A 6,000-nucleotide genomic window follows, 5' to 3' on the forward strand; every position below is an offset into this window, starting at 1 on the left:
TCCCGAAAGGCTTAGTCCTCTGCAGATTAAAGTACAAGAAGTTCTTACATCAAGCCTATGTACAGATGCCACAGTTCTTTAAGAGTAAAGTTTTAGTAAGACAACCAGTGAGTCAGGCTGCTAACAATGTGAAACTGAGAATTTTGTGTAAAAACTCGGGGCAAATCCACAGGGAGACCTTGTCAGGGTAGGCTACTGCATACGAAGGATGTACCATCAGTACCTGGACTTTACTTACCCTTCTTGCCAAAGTGACAGCACGATGTAATAGCAAGTAGATGGCCATTGTTTTGAACGATGGCCTAGTTAGAGCAGTTAGGACTAGGAGAAATTGGACCTTGCATGGGAAGGAATACTTAGGCCATAACCTTAAAGAACTTTAAAATAACACGGGGTTGGAAAAGACAGACTGACTTTCCACAGTTGGGTGGTGAGCTTAGATGGCAGCTGACATCCCATTATGCTTCAGCTCTGGTAGTTAATCCAGAATGACCAGAAAAGAGGCCTTGTGAGGATATGGAAATCTTCAGTGGCTGATCAAATATGGTACGACCAGCTGTGATCATGTCTAAGATTACTGGAAACGGGCCAGCCAACCTCCAGAGTGAAAAGAGGGAGAACTGTATGCAGGGCCTTTTCCTTCTTGAAGCTAAGAAGTTCTGGTCCTTTGGAGGGAACATCTACTTGACTGGTCTGCTTTTTCCCAGATCCCTGGAGCTAGGCTGTCCACCTCATTACAACCACTGACCAAGATGTGGCATCAGCTGCATCTGTGGTGGCTTGGGGAAGAATCAGTGTCAGTGCCAAAACCATTTGATACCAGATTGGAAGTCAATGTGAGTGCACTGGATGTGTGACAGTTAGATGTCAAAGGACTGCCTGATACTTCCTAAGCACTGAAAAAGTAGATTGTTCAAAATGAAGCATTGGTACTGGGAATTTAATAACAGGATCTACACAGCCCGCAAAGTTTCAGAACTGGAAGGGCAAGGAAAAGGTGAAGAACACATACTCAAAGAATGCTGGGACAAGGATCTTGTTCTGGAGACACCTCTGAGCCTATGATCATTTAGGATGTTCCTGATGCTGATGAAAAAGGGGATCTTTCTGAGGGGCAGCTCTTACCCCTAGAGTCTGCCCCTCCAACCTCTGCACTCCAGGGTTGATGTCTAACCCTATAGATTTACCCAGGAGATAAACCTAAAATCTAGCTTCACAGTCCTTCCTGAATCAGGAAATGAATGACTTGTAGATAGCAGATTTCTCAGGGATAAAAGACTCCCTAAACAGCAAATGTATTTAGCATGTGTCTGTTCACAGTCATGTCCCTCCAGAAACCTGGTGAAAACAGGTGACCTGGGAGACCTGTCATCTGAGAGGTTTGGTAAAACAGAAGGGAAAAAAATGAAGCTTTTCTCAGAAAGGGAAGCTAAAAATAGTAAAGGCCAAGGGATCTCAGGTGTTGCTGAAAAACTGACAGAGAACAGATTTTAAAAAAGCAATAACAACAACAGAAAAGTCAGGAAAAACATGCTAAAAAGGGTCCCAGGGCAAGAAAGGAAGAAAAGATGAAGAAAAGATAGGTTTTGAATATGGCTGTATGTCAAGCATGTTGTCTGAAACAGGCCAAAGAAGTTCTGTCTCAATCCAATGGATGAGAATAAGAACACAAACCATGGATTACATTTTTCCCTCTGGCATTAAAGATACAGAGGTGCAAGGCACCAGAGTGCTGTACGGTAAACAGGCTGCTGAAAGTGCATTCATACCCACAGTGGAATGTACAAATAAACAAACCCTTCAAGAGTAGTAACATTTTATTATTAAGAGCATTTACTATAAAACTACATGATTGCACAAATTCAGATTGTGAACAACAGGAGGCACTTCTTAGAGGTTTGATGACATCCCAGTTCATTTGAACTTTACCCTTATACATATGTTGTCACCTAAGCCCTGTGATGTATATATAATTCCAAAGGATGGCGCTGTTAATGTATTAATACATTATTGTGGGTTTCTTTCAGTAGGATACAGGATGTTGGTTTGAGGTCAATGGTTGCGCTGGCAAAGGAAAAAAAAGGTTGAGAGAACAGGTGTTCTGAGGTTGCCAGTTGTGCTTGCAGAGAAGAAAAAGTTGTATATGAGTGTTATTATGTTGCAGCTGGTTAAACATGCAAAGAACACAAGTAATTCTTGGGTGGTATTTTGCTCATATTTTAACATAGTTCTCTATATGACATTAATGTCATGCCTGGAATAAAAAGCAATGTATTTTTGCAATCTTTAAGTGGTTCAGAAAAAGTTTAATTAGTATCAGGAGTTTTCCAATAACTCTTTACAATCATTTAAATTTAAATGATTAAATCCTACAATGAACCAGGATTCAAACTCAAGTTTTCTCTCACCTGAAAATATATGGGAGAAAGAGAATCACAGCTGCCACTCCCTCCCTACTCCCTGCTCCTTTTAGAGTTAACAAAGGTACAAAGAGATTCCTTTTTCCTGGAGAAAACGCTGGAAACATCACAAAGGACTACATCTGAGAAGAGACTTCTCCCTCCTAAGTGCAAGGAAGGACTGCCACTGTAATGAACCAGCTTTGTTTTTTTCTGTGCTTGTAACGAAAACGAGAAAGGTCCAATGAAGCAGATGTCAGCATCCTGTAGCCTGTCCGCTGAATCCTACAACAACCAGCAACAACTCCTACTGCCTAATTTGTTGCGTCTTTCTTTTTCCTGGCTACCTGTAAGTCTAGTTCCAACCTTTTTCTGTAAAAACTTATTTTCCATTGCCTTCATTGGAGCTCTTGCTAAGAGAATTCTCTCTGGAGCTGACTGGCAACTTGGGACTTAGTAGCACAACCCAGAGCTGGCTGATAAGGCCTGCAAAGTAGGCCTAGTCAGGAAAGGAATATGGATCTTACTCTTCTCCCCCTTTTCTTTATCAAGGTACATGAAGAAACAAGACGTAATAGGAGAGTTTGCAGTTGTGATCTTAAGATAATATGCAAGTATGTGCATACATAAAGTATTAAATGTATGGACATTTCATTTACTAATATGCAATGTATTTTAAAATATTAGATATCACATTTATCCCTGCTTTACTGAAACTGACAGTACAACAATAAAATAAAGTTTGTGTATATGTGTAGCATAATAGCATGATGAAAATACTGTATCAGAAGTCAAATGTGTTTTTCATTTACCCATATATAATTTATTGTGAGCAACTGCTTTGGTCTGAATAATTTATAGTGAAATATGTGAGTTTTACTGATAAAAATTAATTTTAAATTTTTACACAGCTATTTTAGGTGATCTTTAATGAAAGACAGTCTGATACCACTCTTGAAAATAAAATTCATCAAGTGTGGAGGAAGGGACTGCTTATACAGGTTATGCTAATATCAACTGAGATTGTTTTCAGTAAGATTTCTAAGCATAATAATTGGAAAACATACGCCTTTTTGGACAGTTCATTTTGACTGCTTAATGACTTCTATGCGCACATTTCCATTGCTCACCTCCATTTGGCAATAGTGTTGTGAAAAAAAGACACTTTTCCAATTGTAGGGATAATCTAATTTAATTCTGACCAGAACCAATAACAAGATATAAAAGCATGTGGACAATGTATCCTTAATGTTTGATGTTCCGGATGTAAACTGTAAACTTATGCTCTAGTAACTATGACTCCTTTTTAAAAATTTTAAAAATCTATGTTGATATACATACTGAAAAAATGAGACACATGCAGGATAATATGATCATATATGAAGACTTCATTAAAACATTTAACCAACAGGACCGACTCCCAACTATGCAGCAGGGTTTTTCCGAAGTGGGTTCCAACTGTGTCTCGATGGCTTTTGGCTTTATAAACCCAAGGACAAGAATGAGGATTATGACCTCTCTGTACTATCAGGCTTGCAAAGGAACCCACACAGGAAATCAGGATCTCAGACCATCCCCCTCCTTCATGCAGAAGGTAGGAGAATTGAGATGAGGGTGCAATATACAGTATGAGAAACGAAGACTTCCCTCTTCTCTGGACAACGCCATGCTCTGGCTCCATGCCTAGGCAACCTTTGGATTTCAGGGAACTTACATTGATCCCTTTTTACTTCAACAACTGCACTGGCAATATAAAATTAATCCCCCAAAATGGATGCCAGAGATGGTGCATGAAAGGTAGAAAAGCCAACAGAGAATTTTGCCAAGTTTGCTATGTGGGAAAAAATCCATTCAGAACCCTAAATAAAGTTTGACAGGCAGCCAAATAAATATTAGCAATAAAAGTCAACACTAAAACATTTAAAAGCGACTGCCTGGCTTTGCTTTTTGGAAAAGCTTGGCTATATCTATACTGCACCGCAATATATAATGTAGGCATATTCATAGAAAAGGACTTGACCCTATGTACGAGAATTCCCAAATCCTTGTCAAGTAGATTCATAAAAATGCAATAGTTGCACAGACAACTACCATCGGTCCTTTCAAAAGTTGGAGCTTTTAAAAGAAGAATGAAGCAGTCTAATAAGATATCCTTGAAATCTCTTTAAATGCAAAGAGCTGCCTGATTTTTGCTTGCTCACATGGAAATAGTAAAATATTTTGTGATAAATTATTAAGATATTAAAGCCAGAATTGTAAAGGGGATTTTCCACATTCAATTTAAAAAAAAAATACTGCACTGAAAGAGAACATAATGAAGCCAGAAAAGTGTCCACAAAAACTGGATAGAAAGCTAAAAATGCTGAAAAAGTGTAAACCAAAAAAAAAAACAGAGAACAGCTGAACGCTGGACCCCCTCTACACGTTACAGGTATTGAGCAATTAACTGGTTACCAGCTACATGTGCAAACATGAACTGCACATGCCCTCAGTGGCTGGGGTGGCACAGCTGCGCCAGCAGGAGCGCAGCAGCAGTAAGCTGGAGTTCCCACAGATGTCACCGGCACTATCAGTGGTGGGGGGAGGGGAGTGGCGAGTGCCAACCAGGGGGTGGCAACCATCTGCAGGCACTGCCGGCAGTGTCGATGGCAGCCAGCAGTGTCCACCTGCAGGCGCCACTTTTTGCAAGGGGTGCACTGCCATGCTCAGGGGGTGCACGTGCACTTGTATGCACCCCCTACATGTCACCCCTGTGTGCAAAGTAGCAATCACACCAAAAAAAGCTCCAACAGCAGTACAGTTAGACCTTGAAAATGTGTACTAACTTCATAGCTGGTTGCTATCAAGATTTAATTTGCCCGTCAGTTGATAAGGCTCCAAGCTGCAGGGTTGCATCTTGCCCAGCATTTAATCCCCAAGTCCTAAGGATCATGGCTGCCATGATCCCTAAGGCTTGGGGGGGTATGTGAAACCCCAAGTCTACGCAGGGCCCTCAGTCCTTCAACTGACAGGGCTCTTGGCCCTGGCTGCACCCCACTTGCAGCTGGGACCAAAAGCCCTGCAACTGATGGCGCCTCCAGCCCAGGCTCTGCCTCACTTGCAGCCAGGTCTGAAAGCCTCGCATCTCCATACCCTGGCTGCATGTCACATGCAGCGAGGTCTCCCAGCCATGGGAGCCTGCTTCTTGCCAGGGCAGTGGGAGCCCAATTCCACAATTGTGCCTCCTGCCATGCACGTGTAGTATGGCAAGAGGCACAACTGTGTGGATTATGCATTAGATCCAGTTGTATCTTTACCTACATGTTTAGAGGGGGCCTTACAGTCAAACACAATTAAAGTACTTCAGCTCCTGAGTTCAATTAGTAGGTTGGACAAATAGGAACTGCACAGGTATTTCTACAGTAAACCAAGTAATATTTTAGGACATATCATTCAAATTTTAACTGTAAATGACCTCTTTTTTAAGATATTATATAAACAAAAAAGCAATCTGGGAAAAAAAAGGTTTATTTTCTCATAGTTTCATAGTTTCTAGGGTTGGAAGGGACCTGAGCAGATCATCTAGTCTGACCCCCTGCCATGGCAGGAAAGAGTACTGGGG

General features: G+C 41.1%; 1 protein-coding gene across 1 annotated transcript in view; it reads right to left on the reverse strand.

The window, feature by feature from the left end:
* IFT80 (intraflagellar transport 80) overlaps positions 1-6,000 on the reverse strand; it is a 139,812-nt gene that overhangs the window by 28,768 nt on the left and 105,044 nt on the right. The gene's annotated exons all lie outside the window — the stretch shown is intronic.

This window comes from Crocodylus porosus, unplaced genomic scaffold (assembly GCF_001723895.1).
Source record: "Crocodylus porosus isolate Cpor-Errol unplaced genomic scaffold, CroPor_comp1, whole genome shotgun sequence".
Classification (NCBI taxonomy): domain Eukaryota; kingdom Metazoa; phylum Chordata; order Crocodylia; family Crocodylidae; genus Crocodylus; species Crocodylus porosus.